The sequence below is a fragment of the Leuciscus leuciscus genome (assembly GCF_965113295.1).
Source record: "Leuciscus leuciscus genome assembly, chromosome: 24".
NCBI classification, from domain to species: domain Eukaryota; kingdom Metazoa; phylum Chordata; class Actinopteri; order Cypriniformes; family Leuciscidae; genus Leuciscus; species Leuciscus leuciscus.
This window is the reverse complement of record NC_138723.1, coordinates 19,285,397-19,300,322: the sequence shown is the minus strand read 5'-3', so window position 1 is coordinate 19,300,322 and position 14,926 is coordinate 19,285,397. Positions and strand designations below refer to the sequence as shown.

Here is a 14,926-nt window from a genome sequence, read left to right as displayed (position 1 = left end):
GTGTGTGTGTGTGTGTGTGTGTGTGTGTGTGTGTGTGTGTGTGTGTGTGTGTATCTGACAGAAGCACTACAGCGACAATGAATGAGTCACAGTTCATTAATAATGCTTTAGTACTATACTCAACATATAACAGTCAGGTCACTGGTCACAGCTAAGTAAATGGACCATTACTATTTCGCTGAGGCTGCTGACTCTAACCTAATTTGTGGAGATCTGTAAATCAAAAGCCTGAATATAGACAGTAGAATTTTTCTTACTCTGTAAATGCGGTAAAATAAATCAAATCAAGTCTAAAACAAACATATAAAATGGTCAAAGTCAAGCCTGGTTCACTAGACTATTAAAAACGCATCAGGCTAGCATGCTAACTGCTACGGTCTGTGATGTGAAGTATATTTGATGTGTTAAATGTGGTGATAAGCAGTCTCACACCCCACACACAAGTGCCAAATACAATACTACAATAAGTAATATATCGGCTCTAATCAGACATATGTAGCATGACAATGTGATAGACGGCTGCTAGCGTGGTCTACAGCAGAGAAGCTTGGAAATCTTCAAAATGTGCAAATATATTTGTACGAGGACAGATGTGTATGATGGGGAGGTGTAATGTATTTGTGAACAGGCTGTGGGTTTTCCAACACACTCTTGTGTTCACGTGCCACTGTGCTGAAGGCTGCTTCCTCACTTCCCTCTCTCTCTCACTCTCTGAGATGAGAGAAGATGGGTATATGAGGTGGCATGGCTAAAGGCTCTGTGCTGGATTGTGTGGAATCTCCTTGCGATTGTGTGCACTGACCCCTTTTCTGCGGCCTAATAAACCCTGAGCTCGTCATCTTCAGCTCATGGGGTTCATTCAGCCTACAGAAGAAGAAAGAGTTAACAACAGTTGACAAGATCCTTCAACTTCTACATTCTTAGCTACTGAGAAAAATTCCAGAAGAAACTACAAGTTCCAAATAGGTCTGTAGTGAGCATTTTGAAGAGATAATTCACCCCCCAAAAATGTAAATTGTTTGCATTCCAAGGAACTTTTCCTCTGCGGTCGCCCTACAGGTTGGAAGCGGAATTGTCCATTACTGCTGTCGTAAATAATTTAGCCCACCGCATCCTACTGTCGCACTCGCACGCTCGCTGTTTATCCAGCACCGGCTTTGGAATCAACAATTCTAACGCTTGCCGTAAAGCAAGTCAAATTTGTAGTTTTCTTATGTCTCATTAGAACTACAGAAATGCGACCCGATCTGGCAATCTTACATAGCGTGGATATACAAGATAAAGGACCGCAAAGCGGTGGCATAAGTGCCTTTCACCCTGTCACGACTTGAACCACTGAAACAATTTTGGAAACATTATTTTAAGGTAAAAATTCTTACTTAGTGTTGCTTTAAATTCTTATAAATTATCATTTACTCACCCTAAAGTCTCCAGAAGCCTTTGCAAGTTTCTTTGATGGGTCATTTTAAAAAATGTATTTATAACAGAGTATCCACACTCTTTTCCATACAATGAAAGTAGATGGTGACCATGGCTGTTCAAGCAAGATTTGCAGAGAATAAGAACTAATTTTCAGAAGCTATCAGTTCCTCAAATATGTGGTTAGGCTTCCGAAGATTTGGATAGCGCATAAGTCACATGCAACACTTTTAAATGACTTTTATGGAGTTTGATAACCTCTGTCCCCACCCAGATTTATCATATAGCCCTTATGTAGCCCCGCCTCCTTTCAAGCACTGTGCTTGTTGTGTTCTTTCTTTCGGTTTGAATTTCCACCGCATGAAGGTAAGATCTTGCGGATTTATGAATGAACTGCTCGTTTTAAAATATTCCGGGTCTAGTGACATTTCTTATGACATACGCTTCAAACATTACAATGCTCATGGTCATTTCTGTTAGCTCTACAGTAAGTAAGCCCACATCACCACCTAATTACTCTTCAACAGCAATGCCATGGAAATATACAAGGCTAACGCAAAAAACGGAAGTTCAAAGACAAAATTCTAAAGATGGCTGCGTGCTTGTTTCTCTGTTGCTTTAGGTCTATAGAAGCAAACAGTTTGAGCCTTCTTCAAAACACAGGTTTGGAACGGCATGAGAAAATGAGTTACTGCATACACAAATATGCAACTTAGCATCAACAAACATACCATAAACTTTTAAAACACTCAGTTGAGGTCTGAAAATTGGACTCGTGAACAAATATTCAACACATTAAAATTATGATTCTGCTCCTTTGAACTTCACAGTTAGGGATTTGGTTGTGAGCCAATACAAAAGTGACCACGAAAGGGAACAGCTTGTTGATGGAGGTGTAGAATTGAAAATAATCCAAGATATTTTAAATGAACAAAGATATTTGCTTGACTGTTTTTCTACCCCCTCTTCCTACCACAATGACCATTTGGAGTTCCTAAAGGCACAGAGGTGCTGATAGTGATCTAGCAAAATGTTTGTTCTTTGGGGGTTGATGAATTGTCACACCTTTAGTACAGTGGGGGGAGTGTAATCCTCTGATTGGTCAGTTTGAAAGTCTCACATCTGGGTTTTATTCACATGGTCAGGGAAAGGATAAAACAAGATTAAAACTGTTGCTCTGGCTCTCTTCTTCTCTGGGTCTCTCTCTCTCTCTCGCTCTCTCTCTCAGGTAACATTTTACATGCTGGGTAAGATTAATGGTTTAAGTTATCACCATCTCATACATCTATTTTGTAACTATTTTAAGTGTAACCATAACCATATTTTGTCATTAAACCTTTTCAATTACAACTAATGTGCAAACTAGTTTTGATTTGGTATTGACTTTGAAGTGCTACATATTGCAATACAATATCGTCACTCTCTATAGCAACGCTCTCCCACAAATATTAAGCTATTGTAACTGCGCTTATTTCCGTCGTTGGTACAAGTGGCAGTGGGTGGAATAGACAAGAAATGTGCAGTTTTCTACCATCTTGCTAATAACGTTTCTTTAGTCATTCGACATTTCTTGCACCCTGAACCACTGCAGGAATCCACCCTTACAGAGGGAAATAAATATGTCATAAGGAGACTACATCTCATGAGGGTATTTGCGGAACTCAGAATGACTCAGAATGCTGAAGGAACCACAGATTTAAGCTAAACCCTTACACTAACACTTCAGGTCAAATATTAAATAATCATGCTCTTACGGTTACTGTAAAGATTTAAACAGCATAATTCTGGGTTAATTAAAGCAGCAAAGAAATGCCACTGCTTACACTACAAAAACTAATCCCCCACCTCCCCCCTCCATTTCTCTCTAACTCTCTCATTCAGGCAGAACGTGGATCAGTGGCTTTAAAACTAACTGTACTTCATGGTTGAAGCTTCCATTGTGCCACAAAGACAAAATCAAACAATAAAATTGCTATACCCTGGCATCTTTTACATAAGCAATATTTAATACAGAGAGTATTATTGCAATAATTATAAATATCATATTGCTAATATTTACTGTGGTATCATCAATTATAAAAATAATAATATTGTTTTTGTTATTATTATTATTATTATTAGTAGTAGTAGTAGTAGTAGTAAGTAATCATTATTATGTGTATATATACACATATATTTCTTCTTTGGATGCTGTTTATCACAGCGCTTTAAGATTCATATCAGATTGTAAACCTTTAACTCATCATTGTATGTTGTATAATAGAGTCCTGGTCATCTTTGTCTATTAGAAGGAAAATTCATTATTACCTAATCATTTATAAAACTATTCTGGGGTTGTTGCCTTCGTATCTAGGTTGTCTAATTCAAAAGAAAAGTGTTGGGAAATATTCCCTCCGGTCTGATAATTGTTTTACTCTTTCTGTTCCATTTGTGAGAACTGAACTGGGAAAAAGGGCTTTTATGTACGCAGCTCCATTTGAATGGAATTTACTACAAACGAAATTGAAATTATAAACTCTGGTGCCTATGGAACATTTTAAATCTATTACTCGGTCACTCGAAGAAGACTCATTGATTTGCAATTGTTTTTAAGTGTTTTAATTGTATATTTGTTGTTTCAATCTGTAAGTTGTGACTGTAACTGCTGTCCATTCTTGGCCAGGACTCTCCTGTGAAAGAGATTTTCCTGGTTAAATAAAGGTAAAAAAAAAAAAAAAAAAAAAATATATATATATATATATAATACATAATATAATACATAATATAATACATCTCAAAGCTACAATAAATAATAACAATAATAATAATAATAATAAATATAGTTTTTGTTAAAATTTGCAAACAATTAATTATTATAATAATTACATAATATAATAATTTACGGCATATAGATAAAACAGATAAACACATGTACACACTACAAAGTGTTGGAAGTGACAGCACATTTAAACTTCTCACAGACATAAACTCAAACATGGATATCAACAGTTTAACCCCTTTACAGTAGTAGAGCTGTTTTTGAGTAAATACTAATTTGCATTATATAATTAAATATGTACATGGCCGAAGTTAAGCTACTCAGTGCAACAAGAGTTTTTACCTCCTCAAAACACTTCACACCAAATTAAAGACACTAATCTGCATGTTTCCATGAGTTATAAATAAACCCACCCTAGTGACATCAAAATGCCAAGCACAAGTGACAGAATTCCCTTTGCAGCTGCAATTCATTTTACATCCAGAGCTGAATCATCTTATTAGCATGCCGAGCTGCGGACTGCCTCTGCTGTCTGAAACTAATTGGTTCTGAATGAAGGACTGTACAAGAGAGCAAACAAACAAACAAATGTAGCACGCCAACTAAATACAACATTCACCCCGAGAATAACATCTTGATCCAAATTACATTACATGGGTTTACAGATGCTTTACTGTTTAAAGCCTGAGAAAAAAACAAACCAAAAAAAACCCAGCAAACTTAAGTGCTTGTCAATTAAAGTGAGGGTTGTAAATCCCATAAATTACTTAAAACACGCTAAATCACTCAAAACACAAAAGTGATAATGAACAAACACCTGCAGTACAACACGTTTCAATAAATGCATTCCAATAATCCACATTAGAAGCAAATGCTGAGTGTCAAAGCACTGACACACTTTCTGTTCTGGCCAAAAGGCAGCATTGCCAGAGCTTGTAAAGTGCTAATGCATAATGCATCTTAAAAAAAGATCATCTTTTCTACAGAATGACTGACACATATGATGGAAGCCTACCTTACATCCGAACATCAGCGACAAGGTGTTGTCATGGCATGCGACCTTACAGTGGCAGAGCATTGGATTGAAACAGTCGGGGTTCCTCAGTATAGGAGACATTCCTCTCACAACAGGAGCAATGCACTCATGCTACGAGCATTGACGTAGAGAGAGAGAAAGCACGAGACTCTTCACTCCTGGATAAGCAAGAGTCCGCCTAATGCATGAACACACACACACACACACACGTGCTCCCTAAACACACACACACGCAACTGGGATGCAGCCACCGTTAAGATCTCACTTCTCTCCCTTTTTCTACTCTGGTCTGAGTTAGATGTTATTTCACAACCCTGTCTACTTAAAGCGTTCTTCTTACTCTTCTTACTTATGCTTTAGTTTCTTTTTGCAAAACTTATTTTTCTTTTCTTTTGATTTTGGGGTGAAATAATACCAGGACTAGTAATGCCAAGAACAATGTTTGTGGTAAATGATCTACATAATTGGCACCACCCGGCTTTATTAGCAAGGCCCAGTGGGATTTGTTGGACTGATTTGAAATTCAGCGAGAACTTGCGTGATGGCAGAGTCACTGGAATAGGTCTGAATGCTGTTCTCTTCAAATATATACATTTGCGGGCTTTATTTGAAAACCAGAGAGCTGTAATTAGCAACGGTGTGATGTCAATACTAGATTTCTTAGGGGCTGTTTCCTTGTTTCTATTGCCATTTTGGCTGTTCATTTACATGACAACAGCATTTTGGTGGCCTGAAAACACAAACTTTTGACACCCTTATCATCTCCATGTAAACTACAAAAATGTGAATCTGTGAAAATGGTGACGTCATGCACATGCGTAGACTATTACGTGTTTAGTCTATTAGCTTCTTTTTTTTGCAAATGAAAGGATACAGATATTAACAGTAAGAAATGAGGGAGGCATATGGACATCATTTCAAAGTAATACTGTAGTAAAAGAATATGTATGTGTGCAGGCGCGTAGTCTGTCTTTACAAAGTGTAATATACTGTTGTCTGGCATGCATAATACAGCGTTATTAGTTGTTTTCACAGATCCGTGTGAACAGGGATCGTTTTGATTATGTTGTCATCTGTACAAAGAAAAAACGTTTCCGTTTTTGTTATGTAAAAAACATGACCTTAGTTTCCATAAACATCATCATTAAACATCATTAGAAAGTGATGTTTTCACACCTCCCCAAAAAAAAAAAATTAAAAAAAAATTAAAAAAATTAAAATAAATAATAAATAAATAAATAAATAAATAAATAAATATTATATATATATATATATACACACACACACATCTATTAACTAAAATATGCTACTGTTCAAAAGTTTGGATCTGTACGTTTTTCTTACAACTTACAAAGTGACAGTAGACATTTATGACATTACAAAAGATTTCTAATTCAAATAAATGCTGTTTGTTAAACTTTCTATTTATCAAAGAATCAAATATTAAGCACCACAACTGTTTTCAACATTGATAATAAAAATTTATTTCTTGTAGCCTAGAAATCTAGACGCACCCTAGCGGCAGCAAAATGTATTTTGCAGCCAGGTGGGTCTAGCAACTCTCAATAGACCTTCTAGCTGCAAAAAACTAAATTGGGTCAGGCCAATCACGTCGTGTATAGAGTAGGCGGGGGCGGGCTTAACATATGACGACAGAGTTGCGACGGCTGCCACTTGAAAACAAAGAATGACGGCTGCTGATGGAGAACAACGGTCTTTCGAATCGGCTTTGGCCGCGACTCTGGAGGACTTGGAGTTAAGTTTTTCTTTGAGAAAAGAGCAAAGAACGGCACTTAAGTCATTCTTAAAAAAAGGAAGAGGTGTTCGTCGTTTTGCCGGCCAGATATGGCAAAAGTTGAATCTATCAACTAGCTCCACTGTTGGGAAAACGCTCTGGTTGGTTGAAGCGCTGTCCTATTGCGTGCAGAGGGAATTTGAAAGACTGCCGTTTATCCCGCCCCTCGGATTGAGTGTGTCTATGGTGAGTTTCCAGACCTAACATCTTGATGTAGGTCTGGCTTGCCAGGCTATATTTCTTGAGCACCAAATAAGCATATTAGAATGTTTACTGAAGGATCATGTGACACTGGAGATTGGAATAATGATGCTGGAAATTCAGCATCACAGGAATAAATTACATTTTATAATATTCAAATAGAAAACAGTTATTTCAATAGCATAAGACACTTCTATGAAAATATATACAAATCTTTCTGACCATAAACCTTTGAAGGATAGTGTATATAAATGTATTTGGACAGAGTCATGTGGGTTTTGAACAACATGCCAGCATTCAAAATCACAACAAATGCAATACTGTTCTTTTCAATGGGCATCTTTGCCAAGTTGAGGATGTATATCAAGATCAACTCAGATCTCGGCAGCAGATGTGCTAGCCGATAAATTACCACAACAACTCCAAGAGATGAGAGAGGATGTTTACAAGCCCAAACAGCAAACTGCCAAACCCAGACAGAGTGCAGGATGGCATTATGCCCGTGTGTGTGTGTGTGTGTGTGTGTGTGTGTGTGTGTGTGTGTGTGTGTGTGTGTGTGTGTGTGTGTGTGTGTGCGCTCCAGAAAGAAAATAGAGGTGTTCTGGGATGGTAGAAATCATGCTGGAGGTGAAGAATTGAAAGTTAAACCCTCAGTGGGTGAATTTATGTGTCACGATTCCCTGTCTGTTTCATGGACTTATTTTGATATTCCGTTGTCTTGCTGTGCCTGTTCTCTTCATGTGGTTTAGTTCTTGTTTCCTTGTTTCTATTGCCATCTTGTTAGCTTCCATAGATACCCTTGTTTGTTACCATGTATCACCAACACCTGTCCTTCATTAAGCTTCTTGTTACCTTTGTGTATTTAAACCCTCAGGCCCTGTTTACACTTGGTACACTTAACCGTTTACACCTGGTATTTTATTTTAACCTGTCTCTTTTGTCCAGTTTCAACCACTTCTGTCCTGATTTCTTCAGAGGGCGGGTCTATGGGCGGTTAATTGTATGCAATTTTAATGGACAAAATAAGCTCACACAATTTACATATGATCACAACTGGAGAAAACAGAAAAATATACATAGAGCAGTAGCTTTAGTTTCTGCGCTGAAACTCTTATGCTCAGAAACACTGAGTGCGTGTTAGAAATCAGGAATGGTGAGAGAACATTGAGCTTGGTACGTTTTTTGTCTTCAAACCAAACTTGGGTCTCCAGCCAAAGTTTAAATCCCGTCTAGTACGCTTCCCATGTTCACGCATTAAGTCAGTAGGTGGTCTTTTGTGTCTGCTCAAACACAATGTGCATTTACACTACGAAAGCAATCTGGTCGAATACGTTTTCGACTACCTCTAGATGTGGTTGAAAGTGGACAAGCTCAAAACGCTTTAGACACCGTTACACTTTACATTGTGTTTACAATTTGTTGGTTATAATGAAACGCAAAATAATTTGCGATCGTGTGGCTCATGTTGAACAAAACAAAACAAAACCTTTCAGCATTAAGCAGATTACTAGTCAACTTACTGACTAGCACCTCTGATAGGCCATTGCATTCACACACTCAACATATATGATTGTGATTGGCTAAACACTTGTAAAAACATGCTGTAAATACAAAACTTTGACTCTCGGAGAGCACTTGAACAAAAACATGAGATCAGCTGTGATTGGCTGATCAACAGTATAAAAATGTCCGCCTATTATGTTCACAACTGCTCTGCAAACCACCCTAAACCACCTTGTTGCTACTGTATATTAACAATATTGAAATTATATTTGAAGCAAATAAAAAAGTATTAAGATTCTTAAAGTATAAACGTCTTATGAAACTGAATTACGGTATGTGTGCTTACTGTATGTGTGAAGAGCAACAGAAGGGGATATGTCCTTCCCCTGTAAATGTGGAGAGCTGAAGGAAGCTTATATGAGATCTTAGCATATGCATTTGTGCCAGTTAACCTTTGTGCCAAACAAACCCGAAGAAACACTTCTAAAAATACCAGCGCGTAAAACCCACCTCAAATGTGTGATCACACCTAAGAGGGACGCAGCTCTATGTTTTATTCTGTTCAAATAGAGAGTGGAGCTAATTAACATGAATCCATAGGGTAGCGCGTTATACCGGTCCTGGAAAAAAATAGGTATGTGTTTTATTTTAAACGGTACGATATCATAATTTTGCCACTGACGCGAAACCAGCAAATGTGACAAAATAGAGGAACAAAATGGATATGCGAAATGGAAGCAGGTGAATCTCACTCAGCACGACCCAAAACTAATTAATAAAGAGGGCAGCAGGAGTGCATTTTGGAATTACTTTGCTTTAAAAAACTGATGAAAATGGCAAACCAACAAACCTTACCACACCAGTCTGCAAATGTTGCTATAAATCATGTGTTGCCTCGGGAGGAAACACATCAAACCTTGCCCAGCATCTGTCGCTTGGTTTGAACATCCTAACTTCTACAAGGCATGAAGAGATTGGGTCTATCTAATTTAGACTTTTATTTACTTTTAACACTGACCAAAGCATCATTTTGTGTGTATTTGACCATTTAAGCGCAATAAGTTGTGAAAAAGAACTCACTTTGGAATGTGCGAGCTCTCTGAGAGGCGGCTTTATGTGTGTGCGCTGTGGGTATGAGTGCAAAGAAAACCCTCTCTCAGAGCACGAGTACTACTGAATGATATAAAATAGCTTGAATGTTTAAACTGACAAGGCTTAAAAAGATGTGGGCAAGTGACATTTCCATCAGCTGTCCCGAAACGCGAGCGAGAGTGTTGTATCGCAGCACACAGCTCGCTTATAGTGCAGAAGCGATGTCATTTGAAGCCAGAAGCCATTTGCTCATTTTGAGAGATAGAGAGAGACACACAGTACTGTTGATTTTGAAATAACTTATCACAAAAAGTTTTCAAATTACTGATTTGATGTGATAATTTGTGTTGATTAATTTACTAATAAATGCGTGTGGTAATTTCCCGCATTATAAATGCGAAACCATCAGGAATGAGTAAATTAGTAAAATTATGCGCAATACCCGTGCCAAAAAACCTGTGTGTTATCGGTTTAATATTGATACTACGGTATTAGATTGTGGTACCGTACTGAAGCAAAAATTGTGGTATCGAGCCAACCCTAATCCATAGTCAAACACGCATAAAGTACACAGTGAGTAGATCTGCATTAAAGCCCTGGGCCTTTGGGAGGTACAGAGTACACACAGGCCTGTGCGTGTATGTGTGCAGTGTGTGTTGTGTGGTCATGCATGAAACGATTTATGTGATGGGTAATGATGCCTTAGGAAGGATACATGCGCACACACACACACACACACACACACACACACACACACACGCACGCACGCACGCACGCACGCACGCACGCACGCACGCACACACGCACGCGCGCGCAACTTCTATTTTACATATGCTGCATAGACACATTTACATTGAAACATAACTGCAGAAAAAAAATATATATATTGTATATGAAATTAATGTTTGCATTGGTAATTTATCATATTGAACTTTGTACATTATTTAAAAACATTTTTTTTGTTAGATTCAGACTAAATGCACAGAGGCATTGACATAGAAACACAATTATGTTACAATTATAATATAATATAATAATAATCATATATTATATAGAAAAATATAATACAATTAATATTTATATTGGTATTTTTTTTAACCTAAATGTAATTGTACATTATTATAATTTTTTTAATGTTTTTATTAAATTAGACTAAATGCTGCACATATAATTTACACAGAAAAACCCAAATGCAATATTTTAAATATGACATGAATACAGAAACATGGAATAAATAAAAAGATGAAATTATAATATAAATATGTAACGAGAATATGTTCATATGACAATGACGAAAAAAATTTTTTTAATGCTGCTCTGATGCTGGATTTTGCTTATACAGAATCAAATCAGCATCTAAATCTGCGATGCTTTGCCTGAATCATCATTACTAAACATGTAAATGGATTATATGTAGTTCCAAACCAATTTTCTCATTTGAATAAAAAAAAAAAATTCATTTTGACACAATGACAGTTACCATGGGCTGTCAAGCTCCAAAGTAGACAAAAAATAATAATAATAAAAAAATAAGTTTAAAAGGACCATGAAAGTAGTCCATACGACTATTTTTCTCTGAAATATAACAACATACTGGTGTGGAATGACATGAGAGTGAATAAATGACACAACATTTTTCATTTTTGGTTGAACTACCTTTTAAATTGCAATATTCAAAATTGCATAGCTCTCTATGCACAGAGCCCCTGTAAAAAGCAATATAAGGTCATTCTATTTTAGGAATCTACTCAACTGTGCATGACATTCCGAGACCCGATCTGCCATGATGTGAACTGACTGCACGGTAAATGGTCAGAAAGTGAATCGTCGTTCGCATGGTTGGCACGGAAGCAAAATCTGGCTTTGGTCAAAAAAATATTACTCACAGTTTAAAACCAATCCATCCGTGCGCTGATCTTTTTGATTTTCTCTAATAGCAAGCTTCTATTTACCTCAACATACAGTATAGTATGGATCAAGTCAGGTCTGCCTTAACTGTAATTACAAATATAGGGTTTGGGTCCTCAAGTCATGAGTACCGGTATTGCTTGCTTATTACGATATCGATGCTGTCAGGATCAAATATAGCAGTAATAGCACAACACTTAATTAACAAAAAGAGGGTTTGATAGTCTCATTAACAGGAAGCAGCCAGAGCAAGCTATATTACTGAACTATGTGCACATGGGGAGGAGAGTGGAACGTGGGTAGGGTAAGCGCTCATGTAGTCCACTAGAGGGCACATTAACACAGAGCGTCACACAGATGGAGTGTAGAGAGAAACTGAGATTGCAGCTAGCCAGATCCTGATAGTCGAACCTCACATGACACTTCACGATGAACCACGGTGCACTAAGGGTGCTTGGGGATGAGGCATCACAAAGTTTGGAGTCGGTAAGATTTTTTTGAAAGCAGTCTCTTATGTTCAGTGCTCACCATGGCTGCATTCATTTGATCAAAAATACAGTAAATACCGTGATATTGTGAAATATTATTCCTAGCCGATTATTAAATAGATTTCTTCAAAATAAAAATCTTACTGACCCCAAACTTTTGAATGATAAATGAAGTCTATGATAAGACCTTGTGAACCAATTTTATGAACAACAGAAAGTGCTCCTGAAGCTTTGATTCACATTAGTTTTACAGTGCGTATCAACTAGTGGTGCTTGTACATACAAAACACACCAGGTTGATTCAGTCAACACGACATTTATACATCTAGCTTTGAGTATCACTAATGGACTGGTTCAAGATGAAAATGAAAATGGAAGATAAAGAAATATCCTCCAACTGCTCATCACTGCACTTATGATCACAGAAAGATCAACAGTCTGTTTTCACGGCCTCCTAATGTTAGCATCTCATGTCTGTAGCACTGTAATATGTCTAGCAGGCCTGTTTTCATTTCTGCACTAGCATCAGAATTGAACCAACAGTACCTGCATCTAAACCCCCTCCAGCTGACATTAATATTTCAGCATGCCTTCAGCACAAGAAGATCAGTCTGGCCTCAGACTGTGCTACATTACGGTAAAACAGTAAAGCATCAGCACTCAGTGGTGCAGGCTGAAATGGATGCACCTCTTCCTCCATGTGTCATTTGCTTTGGCATGCAGCAAAAAAACAGGAAGAAGGGATCCAACCTGCCAATAACATTAAGGGAAAACATATAGGTCTGTCCATTTAAATCTGTCATGAAGCATGTATGATGGACTTTATGGGTTTGCAAATCAATACAATGGTTTATGTGGAACCTTTGAGATAGTAACCCACAGTCATTAATAAAATCTCATTTTCTCAACATGTCTTTACACAGAAAAGCTAGCCTGGTTAAAACCAGACTATTCTCAGTAGTAACTGAGTTATAGTCTGGCAAAGCTCCATAGACAAATCATTTCCAAAGGGGCGTCACCAACGGGCGTCGCTCAAATGCCTCTGGGCGCAGTTGGATAGACCTAAAACCAATCAGAGATCGTCATCGTGTAAAGCCATATGCTGCGTCCCAATTTGCCTAAGTTACACTACGCCATAAAAGTATGTACTCTTTTTGTGAAGAAAAGGTATTTACTTTTGAATGTGTAGCAAAAAAGTAGGCAAGCTTTGGGACATACTACTTCGTCATCTTTATCGGACGGATCTGTCGCGTGCATCCTGTCACGTAAACTGCCCTGTCAATCATCGTGTCACAGTTAAAAAATTCTCTATTAAATCTAATTTAATTTCCTACCGTTTCGGAGAGAAATGTAGTAGCACGTTCATCTGCCAGTGGGTCTTTTATGGAGACTGTCCTCATGTGTTTGCAATTTGAATATAATGCATTTAAAAGTTGAACGGACGTCGCTCAAATGCCTCTGGGCGCAATTGGATAGACCTAAAACCAATCAGAGCGATCGTCATTGTGTAAAGCCCGCCTCAACGTTTCTGATTGGTGCCGCGATTTCGACGGCATGGAAATGGGCTTGAATGAGCTCTTTGCCAGACTGCTTCTCGAGCAAATCTGAATTTGCCGGAAGTTGTCTGGGTTTTCCCAGGCTACAGAAAAGCACCTTGTCTGCTCCAAATTCAGCATCAAGATGCACGGAGCATAAAAGTTACACTAAAACAATGGTTCTAAAACTTTTTCTGCCAGGCTTACATACATCACCAACATAAACACACACTCAGATATGACCTTGCTTGCAAAAAACTATATATTTGAAACATTGTAAATAATACAGTACTACAACTTCAATGGGCTTTTCTTTGTGTTTGTGATGTGAAGTATATAAGTGGCGTCATAATGTCAGAAGATAATATTTTGAAGCATGCAACACACACTGTGGGTTTGGTCTTGGCGGAATAGATCTGCTACGCTGTTGCACAATATAGCATACATAAATTACCCGTAGCAGATCTATACAGGTGGAGCTGGGGAAGGTGGAGGGTTTCTGAAGCGCGTTGCACTGCTAAGGCAAATGCTACCCAAGGATTTGAAGGTTGAGCAGCGAGCTCATTGGCTACTGATATGGCAGGAACCAATCAGCTGCGCCCTATAGATAACGTCTGTGATTATGAACAGGTGAGATAAAGGACCTATTAGCCTGTGCCATCTAGAGCTTCATGCCAGAACTTTTTATTCGTACTGGTGAATCAGGGGGCGAGATATGCCTTGTCATATTTTCTTGTTTTGAAGCAGTCTACACTGGATGTGACAAAGAGAACGTTGCCAATCTATCTGTCCTTTGTGTCAAAAGATGCGCGAGTGCTTGGAGTACATCAGAAATAGAACGGGGCATAATAAGCAGCATGATTTTGCAGTGGGGTCTTGTATCACCATGAAGAGGTTTATTTAGCAATTGGGAACCACTGCACTAAAACATGCCAACAGTGACGCACCTCGGCCCCTTGATGATTCTGATGCAGATTTGATTCTGAGTTAAAGCAATGTAGCCCATATATTGTCTGTAAGATGAGAAGAATTCTGACTTCAAAGGTGTGGAGAGACATTCCCAGGGCTCACTGTTTGAGGCTAAGCTGCCAGTGGACTCAGGATCCAGAGCAGACTAGAAATTAATCAGAAGTTTGATAGTTTTTACAAGCCGTTTAATTACAGTGGTAAAGGACAATTAGATTTGAGCTC

General features: G+C 38.0%; 1 protein-coding gene across 18 annotated transcripts in view; it reads right to left on the bottom strand.

Moving 5' to 3' along the window:
- Positions 1–14,926, bottom strand: part of dlg2 (discs, large homolog 2) — a 229,330-nt gene that overhangs the window by 146,402 nt on the left and 68,002 nt on the right. The window lies entirely within an intron of this gene.